Source organism: Arachis ipaensis, chromosome B3 (assembly GCF_059453495.1).
Source record: "Arachis ipaensis isolate K30076 ecotype BB chromosome B3, ASM5945349v1, whole genome shotgun sequence".
NCBI classification, from domain to species: Eukaryota; Viridiplantae; Streptophyta; class Magnoliopsida; order Fabales; family Fabaceae; genus Arachis; species Arachis ipaensis.
The window spans coordinates 82,941,416-82,955,281 of NC_142438.1; the positions used below are offsets into that span (position 1 = coordinate 82,941,416).

At 38.5% G+C, this 13,866-nt stretch overlaps 1 non-coding gene across 1 annotated transcript; it reads right to left on the bottom strand.

Moving 5' to 3' along the window:
* Window positions 1-2,420: 2,420 nt before the first annotated feature.
* On the bottom strand, window positions 2,421-2,527 carry LOC148571357 (small nucleolar RNA R71). The gene has a single exon (XR_015880476.1). It is a non-coding gene; the product is annotated as a small nucleolar RNA R71 (small nucleolar RNA).
* Window positions 2,528-13,866: the final 11,339 nt, after the last annotated feature.

The following is a 13,866-nucleotide window of genomic DNA, read 5'->3' on the forward strand; positions in this document are numbered from 1 at the left end:
TAGTCAGGCGGATTCAAATGATTATAGGGTTTTGATAATTAAAAGATAAATAAAACATAAAAAGAAATAAAGATACTTATGTAATTCATTGGTGGGAATTTCAGATAAGCGTTTGGAGATGCTTCGTTGCTTCTGAACCTCTGCTTTCCTATTGTCTTCTTCCAATCACGCGTACTCCCTTCCATGGCAAGCTGTATGATCCTCTCGGATGAAAAATACCAGGTACGGTTTCTGCACGGCTAATCAACTGTCGGATTTCTCGTCTCGGATGACAAATACCAGGTACAGCTACCGCACAGCTAATCATCTATTGATTCTTACCAGCGTCGGAATAGGATCTCTCTATCCTTTTTCACACTGTCACTGCGCCCAACATTCGCAAGTTTGAAGCTTGTCACAGTCATCCCTTCCCAGATCTTACTCGAAATACCACAGACAAGGTTTAGAATTTTCGGATCTCAGGAATGCTGCCAATTGGTTCTAGCCTATACCACGAAGATCCAATATCACGGACTCGGTCCGTGGATTAGAGACCCAAGAGAATATACTCCGGCTGTCGTCCAATCACTACGTTGAACATCATGTAGAGCGCTTGTGGTTGTCAAGCACGCGGATCTTGGCTAAGCGAGTAATGAAGATAGTGGGTGATTGTCACGGGTCACCCCTTCATTCTGACTTAACTGAATTAAGTACAAGAGTATATCTTGGAGAAGTAAGCGTGAATTGAAAGAGAAACAATAGTACTTGCATTAATTCATGAAGAACAGCAGAGCTCTGCACCTTAATTTATGAGGTGTAGAAACTCCACCATAGAAACTATATAAGAGAAAAAGGTCTAGGCATGGCCAAATGGCCAGCCTCCCAATTGTGAACATAAAATGAAAAGAGGGTTTCCAACCATCAAAGTCTACGAATACAATAGTAAAAGTGCTATTTATACTAAACTAGTTACTAGGATTTACAGAAAATAAGTAACTAATTGCAGTTAGTGCAGAAATTCACTTCCGGGACTCACTTGGTGTGTGCTTGGGCTGACCATTGAGCTTTACACGTGCATAGGCCATTTCTAGAGTTAAATGCCAGCCTGGATGCCAGTATGGGCGTTTAACTCCAGTTCTGGCGTTTTACGCCAGAAAAGGGTCTTTGGCTGGCGTTTAGACGCTAGTTTGGGCCATCAAATCTCGGAAAAAGTATGGACTATTATACATTTCTGGAAAGCCCAAGATGTCTACTTTCCAACTCGATTGAGAGCGCGCCATTTGGGCTTCTGTAGCTCTAGAAAATCCATTTCGCGTGCAGGAGGGTCAGAATCCAACAGCATCTGCAGTCCTTTCCCAGCCTGTGAATTAGACTTTTGCTCAGGTCCCTCAATTTCAGCCAGAAAATACCTGAAATTATAGAAAAATACACAAACTCATAGTAAATCCATAAATGTGATTTTTGCATAAAAACTAATAAAAATATAATAAAAATTAACTAAAACATACTAAAAACTATGTAAAAATAATGCCAAAAAGGGTATAAATTATCTGCTCATCACCTACCCCTCATCAACATCAAATTTTGGCGCCGTTGTCGGGGAGTTCACTTTATGTGCAATGAGTGCTACTATTTTGGTTGTTGTAAATATGTGAATATTGTGAATACTTGATTTTGGTTTGCTACTTAGCTCTAATTGTAGATACCACATTCCTCTTTAGTTAACTTTAGTAGTCTTTGATTGTTGAGTTTGTTCTTGTTTACTTGTTTACTTTTGTTTTTCCCTTCATAATTGCATAGTTTTATTGCTCCTCAGTTGAATGACACAGTCGCTTCCAGACCCGAGATTGGCCACTTTTGATCCGAAAATTGAAAAAACTTTAACTCATTTAAGGCAAGCTCGGTGCCGGCTAGCTTTTATGAATAGTGAATCGGGTTCTCTTGAGGAGCACTCCCATTCACTATCACCAACCATCCGTGACCATCATTCTCCAATTAACGAGGAGACTCTATATTCATCTGTGGGGAGTACTGAATTCTCTTTGAGTGACTCAGGTGACACTGACATGGCGGAACCACCTAGAAGAATCACCTTGAAGGAGGCCGGAGCTCCTGATCTTAACTTGCAACCACTTCAAACCTTGTATCCAGCCTTAGACCCAAATTTTGAGCTCAAGTCTGGCACGATAAACTTGCTCCCCAAGTACAATGGACTGCCTGGAGAGGATCCCTTGAAGCATCTCAAGGATTTTCAAGTTACTTGTGCAACTGCAAGAAGACAAGGGGCCGATGAAGCTGCAGTGTTGGTCTTCGCCTTTCCTTTCTCTTTGGAGGGAAAAGCGAAGGAGTGGTTTTATACTCAGACAGGTGAAGGTTGATCCAACTGGGACTTGTTGCATAAAGAGTTTTTGGAAAAGTTCTACCCTGCCCAGAAAATAGACAAGTTGCGAAGAGAGATTTCTTGCATTGTGCAACGGGATGGGGAGACTTTGTATGAATATTTGGAGAGATTTAAGAAGTTGATGGAGGCTTGTCCTCACCATCGGATTGATGAGTTGGTTCTTATCAGTTATTTCTATCAAGGAATGCATCACCAATACAAGCTTCTCCTAGATGCCGCGAGTGGAGGTTCATTGACCAAGAACAAGACCGTTGCGGAACCATGGGAGGTTATATCAGATTTGGCGGACTCCACTCAACACTCAAGGGCAAGGAGTCCACAACCGAAAGCTGTGAATGAATTTTCTCCCTCTGGAGATGCTATTTTGACCAAGACCCTTGGTGAAATGACAATTTTGTTACGACAACTCACCCAAGGGTAACAAAATCCTCAAGCTTTGATAAGTGCTCCACCTCAACCTCCAAGGATCAAAGGACCACCAAGGGTATGTGGTGTTTGTGCATGTAACACTCATTACACCGATGAGTGTCCTCAGCTCCAAGAGGACGCTACATTGGCGGTAGCCAACTCTTACCCACAAAAACCAAATTACAACCAAGGATCCAACCAACATGGAGGAAATCAAAACCAAGGGTGGAGGGATAACTCAAACCAAAGGTGGAACCAAGCTCCTCAATCTCATTCCAACCAAAACACCCAAGTCTACTACTACCAACAACCCCAAGGTCAACCACAATACCAACAACCATACCAACAACCCCCGCAATCTCAACCTCAAGGGAAGTACCAACACCCACATAGTAGGCCTAGCCCTCCTCAAGTTAACCAAGCCCTTCCCTCCAACCAACCTAACATGAATGACACAATTCACACCTTCATGCAAGAACAACGAGAGTTTCACAAGAAACAAGAAGCATATATGGCTACAATAGCCGATGCCCTTTCCCATTTAACTCTCCTTCCTCAAACTGCACAAAATACCCAACAAGCTTCAACCTCAAGTAGTTTGCCCTCCCAACCTCAACCCAACCCTAAGGGTAGCATCAATGCCATTGATGCGTGGTAGAAGTTAACCAATTAAGAGAATTCAAATAAGAGAATAGCGTTGCACGTATAGCTCTTAACCAGCTAAGATCTTCCTCACCAATTTAAAAAAGGTTGTCACAAATTTTAGAAAAAAAAATACTGAGAGTATGAGTTCCAGGTCGTCTCCCAACGAGTTGCAGGAAAGAGTGCTAATTTATTAATCAGAAAAATTTCAGAAAGTTTAAGTTGGATAATGAGTAATTAAAAGTAATTGTAAATTAAAGCAATTAACTAAGAATTATTATTAATATTAAAAGGTCTTGACTGGGAGAATAATTAATTGGAAGTTCTATCCTTGTTGGAATCTTCTCAAGTGTAGTGTAAAGAGGTTGTGTTTCACTTGGTTAACCCTTTCTGAATAAGGGAAAGTATAGTGATTGAACTAACTTTTACCTGCAATTCCTAGTCCTCTCCCTTAGGGAGGTCTAGTGTTAGTAGGTACAAAATTAGCCTACAACGTCCAATTTAACTAATCACTTAAGCATTCCAACTCAAGTGTCTCCTCTTAATCAACCCCCATGTTAAGTGGAGAATTTACTCCATTGACATGGAGTTAATAATCATAAAAATATAAGAAGACATAATTGAATAAAATTAAATAGAGAATTAAAATTAATTAAAACTAAAAATAACTCTATATATTAATAAACTCAAAATGTAACATACTTATTTGAATAGAGTCAATAATCAATTAAAAAGAGTAAAGGATAAAGGAACAAACTAAAGTAGTGTCTTCACGGATGTAATGGCTCTTCAACATCCACAATCCAAAGCAAAAGCATAAACTATTAATGTGACACTAATCTAAATTCAGATCTAAAAACTAATGTAATCCTAATGTGATGAATCTGAATGTGTATGGATGCGTGTTGAGTCTCTGCATGTTACCTCGCTTTATTCTGTGTTTCTGGGCCAAAAATTAGGGTAAAACGTGGCCCAAAATCGCCCCCAGTGTATTATGTAATTTCTGCAGATCACGTAGATCACGTGTACACGTCGTCCACGCATTCGCGTCGCTCAACGATTTTCCTTGCCACGCGTTCCCGTCATTCGTGCTGATTCCAATCCACGCGTTTGTGTCAGGCACGCGTTCGCGTCGCGGCGATTTCTCCATTTTGCGCGTTTGCGTGAGCCATGCGCTCGCGTCAGTGTTTGCTGGTAATCTCCTTAGTTTCTTGTGTTCCTTCCATTTTTGCAAGCTTCCTCTCCATTCTCTAAGCCATTTCTGCCCTATGAAGCCTGAAACACTTAACACACGGATCACGGCATCGAATGGTATAAAGGAGGATAAAAATACATAATTAAAAGATCTCTAGGAAGCAAGTTTTCAACCATGGAACAATTTTGGGAAGGAATTGTAAATACATGCTAATCATATGAATAAGTGGGTAAGGACTTGATAAAACCACACAATTAAACACAATATAAATCATAAAATAATGGTTTATCAACCTCCCCTCACTTAAACATTAGCATGTCCTCATGCTTAGCTTAAGGAGATAAAATAAATGAGTAGGAAAATGTAAAACTCATGCAACGCAATGCAACCTATAATTATGAAGGCAACTATATGGTTCTTGTCTACTTGGTTAAAATAAATAAGCTCTTCAAGACAAACATAAATTTAATTTTCACTTACTCAATTTATATAGTAGAAACAGGTAACATTGGAAGAAGATAGCTCATGAAAGCAGGGAACATAGAATTAAGCATTGAACCCTCACTGATGGTGTATTTGCACTCTAGTCTCTCAAGTGTATAGGGTAATCACTCTACTCTTCTCTAATCATTCTTTCTAAACTTTGTTTCTCACCTAACCAATCAACAATAATTAATGTACCAATACAAACATCATGAGGTCTTTTCAAGGCTGTAATGGGGCTAAGGTAAGGGTAAGGGTATATATATATATATGGCTAGGTGAGCTATAAATTGAATCTTTAATTAACCTAAGCTTTCACCTAACATACATACACTCTATATAACTCTAGAATCATGCCTAGCCACCAAAAAATTTTCACTTCTGCATTACACACTCATGCATCAACTTTCTTTTAATTTTTATCACATATGCATTGATCTTAGAACTTAACTTAACTTAGAATCGGGGTAATTTTGTCCCCTTATTTATTTAATTATTGGATATTTTTGGATTTTTTTATATGAAAATAAATATAGCTTATTAATGCACATGAATTTTAAATTTTCATAGTTTCACATGAGTAGGTACCTAAATTTCCATTATTTTATCATGACACATTCCCTTATTAACCCTTGTTCCCACAATTTTCCCATACTTAATTAACACACAATTTCTATCTTAAGCTAACTAAAGATTCAATTGGGATATTTAATTATTTTTCCGCTTAAGGCTAGTAATGTGGTAAAATATAGAATAAATGGGAAAAAAGGCTCAAAGTGGCTAACAAAGGTAATTTAAAGGGTAGGCTTATTTGGGATAAGTGAGCTAAAATCAAATAATGGCCTCAATCATATGCATGCATATAACACATTAAACATTGGACATATAGGATGAAACAAAATAAAGGTTACAATCATAAAGAAGTGAACACACAGTAATAAAATATTTATGGTTAAATAATGTAACCATATAATTAAGCTCAAATCTCACAGGTTGTGTGTTCTTAGTTTTTTAAACTATGTTCTAAATACAACTTCAAACAAATTTAACCAGAAAAGTTTTAAGTTAGTGAAATTTTTTCAAAAATGGGGTCTTAGAAGAAACTTATTATCTTCAATCAAGTAGAACATAAATGCAAATAACCTATTTCTATGCAATCTATCCTATTCCAGACAAAAAAAAAGTTAACTAAATATCCTATTTTATTGGTGTTTAGGGGAGAGAGTTTACCTCCGGAAGTCAGGTACTGACCGACCTCCCCACACTTAAGGCTTTGCACCGTCCTCGGTGCCATCTGTCAGGAATAAAGGGGGGCTGGTAGCAGTATCTCCACCATCAGGACTATCATGGCTCCCTGTGCTGGTAAATGAAGTGGAGTCCGGGGTGTCTGGGTCTTTGTCAGATCTGTATTTTCCCATAAATAGCTCCTTAAGGTATGTAAATCGGCGCTGGTTACGGCGCTCTATTAGCTTTGCTTTGTGTTCCTGCCGATCCAACCTTTCAAGTATTTGATGGAGCAGTTAGTTTATTGTAGGTGCTTGTGGTGTGGAAGAAGAGGGGGTGTCTTCTGCTGGTTCTGTGCTTCGGTTGATAGTGGCTGCTGGAGGTCTGATATACTTCCCATTAGAGACATGTTGATCATCTCGTGGGATCATGGCCTTGGTATCCCCAGCTCTATAGGAAACTCCGGCTGCTGAGACTAGATCTGAAACCAAGGTGGGAAAAGGTAAGTTGCTCGCAATTTGTATGTGTCCCATAGCATGCCGAACGTGTCTTGGTAAATTGAGGTGCTGGTCTGTAAGGATACACCAGAGTAAAACAGCCATGTCTGCAGTGAAGGAGGATTCATGAGTGCTCGAAAAGACGTAATGGGACATAATCTGTGCCCATACTCGAGCCTCCAAGGTAAGTGCTGAAGCCGACCCGTAGATCCATAGGCTGCCAGGTTCTGCGATGACTCTGAGAATGGCGTCCCAGTCAAATTGGTATGTCTGGCGCTTGAGTGAGGCTTCTTGGAATGCGTCCAATCCTTCTGGAGTAGGGGGAAGATCTAAAGCTTGTTGAATGGCCTCTTCAGTCATGGGGACTTGCTTCTGACGAACGTAAACAAACTGCATGGTTGGCATGTGAAAATTGGAGTAGAATTCTACTACCCATGAAAGATTAACTTGCCGTGGCTGTCTCTGTAGGAATTCCCATTGTCTTCGCTCAATGCGGGGCTCAACAAATTCAGCAATATGGGTTGGGAGGATAAGAAGGTGCTCATTGTTATAGTTCCTTGCTGCCAGGATGGGGAACATCTGTTCACAGTAGCAGTTAAGAAACTGCGTAGTATCCTTTGCTGGAAAAGCTTTTTCTTTTTCATCGACCTTGGTGATCCTCTTGGTTCGTTTTGTTGAGGGTGTCACTGCTGTTGAAGATGGCTCTGCCACTAATGCTCTTTTTGTTCCTCTCCTTGCTGGTGGTTTGTGAGTAGCTTTCTCCTTGCCTTTCTTGGTGGCTGATGCACGGAAACTTGTCTCTCAACAATTTCCCTCGGCAAGTGTACCGAATTGTCGTCAAGTAAAAACTCACAATAGAGTGAGGTCGAATCCTACAGGGATTGATTGGTCAATCAACTTTAATTAGAGGAATGTTCTAGTTGAGCTAAGCAGAATTTGATGTGAGAGTTGCAGGAAATTAAATGGCGGAAAGTAAATAGCAGAAAATGTAAATGCTGGGAATAAAGAGCTGAATATAAATGACGGAAAGTAAATTGCAGAATCTTAAATGGGGAATGGGGAATTTAGCATGGAAGTAAATTGCAGAAATTAAAGAGAATGGGTAAGATTAGAAATGGGGGATTCATTGGGCTTAGGAGATGTTGCATTCTCCCGATCAAGTTCATTTTCATCTCTTCCTCAATCAATGCATTCATTGATCTCCTTGGCAATCTTAAGTGATTGAATTCCAATTCCTTGGTAATTCAATCTCTCAAATCTTGATCAATAGCCAATTCCTTGGTCCAATTGCTCATAAGAAGAGATGAAGTATGGTCACTGATTATACCACATGTATTTCCAACTCAAAGTGTTGGTAGGATTATATGTCACTATATCCATCCAAACCCCAATTTGGTCCAACATGAGAAAGCATTTCTAGCATGATCTCTTCATTCCTCTTCCAAGGTTCTGAAGAGATCCAAGTATGAATAGCTTCTTTTCCAAGACAACTACCCAATTGGATGAAGATTGAAAGCTTTCTAGTAAAATCAAGAGAAAAGAAAGATGGATAATGGAAAGGGGTTTAGTTGTTCATGGCTCTGGGAATGGAAAACAAAGATGGAGAATGCATTCTAGAATTAAAACTAGAAGTTACAGAGAAAGTAAAATTATACAGAGAGTAGTTCTCTCAATCCAAAAGCTTCCTCTCTAGTTCAAAACTACTCCTATTTATACTACTCTTCTGATCTTCTAGTTGGCTCTTCAAGTCTTGGATATGGGCCTTTGGATCTTGAGTTAAAACAGTTATCATCTTTAGTGGGCTCAACTTCAATTGCAGAGAAAGTGTGCAATAGGCATGGACTTTAGCTTAGGGCGTTAGTGATGTTAACGTTAAGTGAAAATATGGGGTCGAGAACGTTAGTGACAATCACCTTTTTCACTAACATTCCTAACCCAAAATGGTCCACGTTAACTTCAACGTTAGTGGCACTAACGTGACCACTAACATTGCCTCTTGGCCCTTCGCAAACGTTATTGGGGTTTACCTTTCCCAATAACGTTTAGAGTACCTCTTTCTCCCTACGTTAGAGTTCACGTTAGTATAGTTAACGTAACCTTTAATGTAGGCTTGCCAAATCTTCGAGAGCGTTAGTGACACCTACCTTTTTCACTAACGCTACAAAACGCCCCTTTCCCACGTTAGTGCCTCACGTTAATTACATTAACGTGACCACTAACGTGGTGTTGATTGCCATCTCCAACGTTAGTGACAAAGGTGAATGTCACTAATATTGGCAATTCCATGCTCCTTCCACGTTAACCAAGTTAACGTGGCTCTTAACGTAGCCAATATGGGCTTAGTCCAACGTTAGTGACAAAGGTGAGTGTCACTAACGTTGGCATTATCTTTCCTCTTCCACGTTAGAGTTCGCGTTAACTGAGTTAACGTGACTCTTAATGTGGCCAATTACCCTTTTGGAGCGTTAGTGGCACTCACTTTTACCACTAACGCTTGGAGCTTCCTTTTCCTCCACGTTAATGTAGTTAACGTGGTAATTAACGTGGGCTATGATGGCTTCGAAGATGTTATTGGCGATCACTTTTCTCATTAACGTTGCAAGCTAGCTCCCATTCCACGTTAGTGGTCACGTTAGTTAGACTAGCGTGGCTTTTCCTTGCTTCCTTTGTCCTGAAATCAAGCAAATAAAGTGCATCAAAGTTCTAATCCAAGTTATGAGTTATACATAATCCAATTTGTCATTAAATTCATGCATAATTCTCATGAAATCATATAAAATTCACAATGTTTGCTTGAATCAAGATGTAAGTGGAATTCTACCCAAAACTTGCTTATTTCCTAAGAAAATGCATGAAACTACCCTAAAACAGTAAAGAAAAGGTCAGTGAAACTGGCCGAAATGCCCTGGCATCACAACACCAAACTTAAAGCTTGCTTGTCCCTAAGCAAGTACTGAAACATGAGAATGATGAATGAAGTGACAAGAGGAATGAATCATTATTGTGGAAGTCATGTCCTTGGTTTTATGGGGTTTCATGCATAGCAACTTAGGTTCATTCCTCTACTGGCTTTCAGACCTTTATCATGTCCTGGAATACTCACTTGATTGCACCCTTTGAGACTTTTATTTATTGATCCCTTTGTCTTTTCAAGGTTTATTGTATCCTTAGGCTAAGTGCTCTGTGAGGGGGCGACTCTTTAAAATAAGCTTTCAGCCAACACTCCCGAACCAGTTGGTTCAAGGTGCTAGGTGTTGAAACACCCCTAAGGACTTACTCCCTCAAGTCTCTCTCCCCCATACATGCACACCACAGGCACATGGTTTGTTATTTTCTTTCCTTGAGGCCTTGGTGTCTAGCACCTCTTTGGGTTACTAAATGTTCTGTAGCAAGGTTGCTCTTTATAGTGGATTTTCAGTTGATAATCCTAGGTTAGTTAACCCAAGCTACCAAGTGATGAAGCACTCCTAAGAACTTATTCATCCAAGCAGATCCATGGTACAAGAGCACCACAGACTCATCCCTCAAGATTCAAGCCCTTGGTGCCTAGCCTTATTTCTTATTACTTTTCTTTCTTTTTCAACTCTTATTGGTCTTTTCCTTTTTCTTATTAGGATCTTGTTATTTAGCTAGTCTCATGGGGTGTGTTTCAAGCATATGACTTCAGGACAGATAGTTGCCTTCCTACCTTGTTGGTGAACCAACTTAGCTAAGTGATTACTACACCACAAGCTTAAAAACCTACTCCACAATTGATCATCACTCTGGTCTTTCATAACATCTCTTTTTTTATTTGACTTAAGAGACAAGCATACAAGTAAGGAAGGTGAAAATGAAGATAGGTAACTTGAACCAGCAAGCATAGACCTAAGCAATGAAAATACTAAAGACAAAATTGAAAATTCCTAAGCTACTATGAAAACGTGTTCTATTTCATACATGATTTTCCTTATTTAAAGCTTTGAAAAAGATGGAACAAAGAGGGAACTCCACCACCTTTTACTCATGGGAGTGCTCATGCTCTCCCTCTTGTTTGTCCTCTTTGTGTTTTTCTTGAGTGCTTGAACTCCCACTTCCCTTTCCTTTTCCAATCAACTTTTTCCAGAAGCCAGCATCTTCCATCTTCTTTTTTAATGTTTCCTTCTGCTGTTTCACCTTCCTTTCCTCTTGTTCTGTTAGATCTTTTTGGACTACATCATCCCTAGGGCAGAGTGTAGATTATCCATATGACCAGACATATAGTTCAACTTGGCTTGAGTGTTTATGTTGAACTCCTCCCTATGTAGTTGCCGTCCTTCATTAAGTACGGTGAACTCATTAAATGCCTTCGTCTGAGCTAGCTGCCGTTGGTTGAGTTCTTGAAGACGTTTGTCTTTGCTTCTGGGTTCGTGAGCCTTAGCCAACCCCTTTGTTCAATCTTCTCTCGAATCTGTGGGCACTCATCCTCATTGAACTGGAATGTTAACTCAGGCAATATCTTTTTGAGCTTTATCCGTTCAAATTCGAGTTCATAGAATGCAGTTTTGAATCTCCATTCATCGAAAGGGATGCTTGATAAACCACTATTTCATGGTTTATCTTGTGCTCAATTGAGTGGTTTTCATAAACTCTTTACCCACTTATTCATATTATTTGCATGGTTTTACATTTGCCTTCCTAATTATGTGCTTTGATTGAAAACATGCTTTTTTGATCTTATATTTTCTTATTATTAATCCTCTCTTATTACCATTAGATGCCTTGATATGTGTGTTAAGTGTTTTCAGATATTATAAGGCAGGAATGGCTTGGAGGATGGGAAGAAAGCATGCAAAAGTGGAAGGAATGCAAGAAGTTGGAGAAATTGCTAAGTTGTCCAGCCTGACCTCTCTGCACTCAAACAGCTATAACTTTAGCTACAGAGGTCCAAACGACGCGGTTTCAGTTGCGTTAAAAAGCTAACATTCGGGGCTTCGATTTGATATATAATATGCCATAGTTGCTCTAACGCTAGGCAACGCGACCGCGTGCTCCATGCGGCCGCGTCGCAAGTGACAAAAATCAGCGAATCTGAAATCGAAACCAGCGAATTCTGGACTGTTTTTGACCCAGTTTGCAGCCCAGAAAACACAGATTAGAGGCTATAAAGTGGGGGATTGCATCCATTCATAGGAGGGCTCTCATATTTACAATTTTTTAGGAGTAGATGTAGTTTTTAGAGAGAGACGTTCTCTCCTCTCACTTAGGATTAGGATTTAGGATTTCTCTTAGTTTTAGGAGTAGCTCTCAATCCCAGGTTCTTTATTTTTATTATTTTCCCAATTTTATTTATGAATTCTTCTATGTTACAGATTACTCTTTGAATTAATGTTATTTGAGGTATTTCAAACTTATGATTGCTCTCTTTAATTTATTAATGCTCTGTGTATATCCAAATTATTTTCATTCAAGTAGACTTTCTTCCCTTTTGGCTTTGGTTAGGTAATTGGTAACACTTGAGTTGTCAAACTCAGGAGTGGTTGAAATTGGCTGATTTTGCTTTAGCTAGGATTGCTCTAACACTAGTCTCTCCACAGGAGTTGACTAGGACTTGAGAATCAAGCTAATTAGTCCACTTGACTTAACTAAGTGGGATTAAAATCCAAGTCTCATCACATCTGATAAGGATAACAAGGACAGGATTTCCGATTCTCATACCTTGCCAAGAGTTTATTTTACAGTTATTTATTTATTTTTATTGCTCGAAAATATACCTGTGCGCATTGCCCAAACTTCCAAAACCCCTAATTTACAATCTTTATAACCAATAATAAGAACATACTTCCCTGCAATTCCTTGAGAAGACGACCCGAGGTTTGAATACTCGGTTATCAATTTCAAAGGGATTTGTTACTTGTGACAACCAAAACGTTTGTACGAAGGGATTTCTGTTGGTTTAGAGACTATATCAACAACGCGACTGTTTTTATGACATTCTTTACTGGGAAAAATCCCAACGTTAAAATGGCGCCGTTGGCGGGGAATTGCAAACGTGTGCCTTATTATTGGTTATTGTAAATATTTTTTTGATTTTTGCTTGTTTATTTATTTTTATTTTTGTTTTTATTTTTGCTTTTTCATAAATTAAGAGGTTATTTGTTTTTATTTAGTTATAAAAAAGAAAAAAATTTTTTTTTTCAAAAATTTGTTATTAGTGTTCATCTTGATCTTCAAGTTGTTCTTCACGTTCATCTTGACCTTCAAGCTGTTCTTAGTTGTTTTCTTCGTTTTGATCTAAAAATTTGAAATTTGGTGTCATTTTATTGTTTTTCTCTTTCTTCATTAAATTCAAAAATATTTTTAATTAATTTTTTCGAAAAAAAAAATTCAGATTTTTATTTTTAAAATTTTTTTTTATCTTATCTTATCTTATTTCAAAAATCAAATTTCAAAATTCAAATTTAAAAATTTTCAAAATTTAAATTTAAAAAAATTATTTCAAATTTCAAATTTCAAAATTTCAAATTTCAAATTTCAAAATTTAATTCCAAATTTAAATAACCTTTTAATTTAAATTTATTTTTATTTTTATTTTTAATTTTTATTTTGCTACTATGAATTCTCACCCCTCTCGCTTCAAGTTTGATTCCAATGTTGTTATTAGGAATGGAAACTATAATGAAAATATGCATCAAAGTTGGAAGAATCAAAGATGAGGAGCCACAAGGATTTAATCAACCCTCATGGCAACAACCACCTCCAATGGACCATCAACAACCATTCTGTGATGCATATCAAGGCAATGGTTATGGTGAGCACTCTTTTAATTATCAACAACCACCACCATATGCCTATGAACCCTTTCCTCAACATAACTTTGGACCACCAAACTCACAAGCCCCTTTCCACTATTCACCTCCATATGACCCTAACCCACATCCACCATACCAATCACCTTATGAACCAAATGAACCATACATAGATCCACCCCAAACCTCCATGGAGAGAGCACTTACCGATCTAAACTCTACTATACGAGCTCTCGCCGCCCAAATCAGACCACCAAATACCTTTAACAA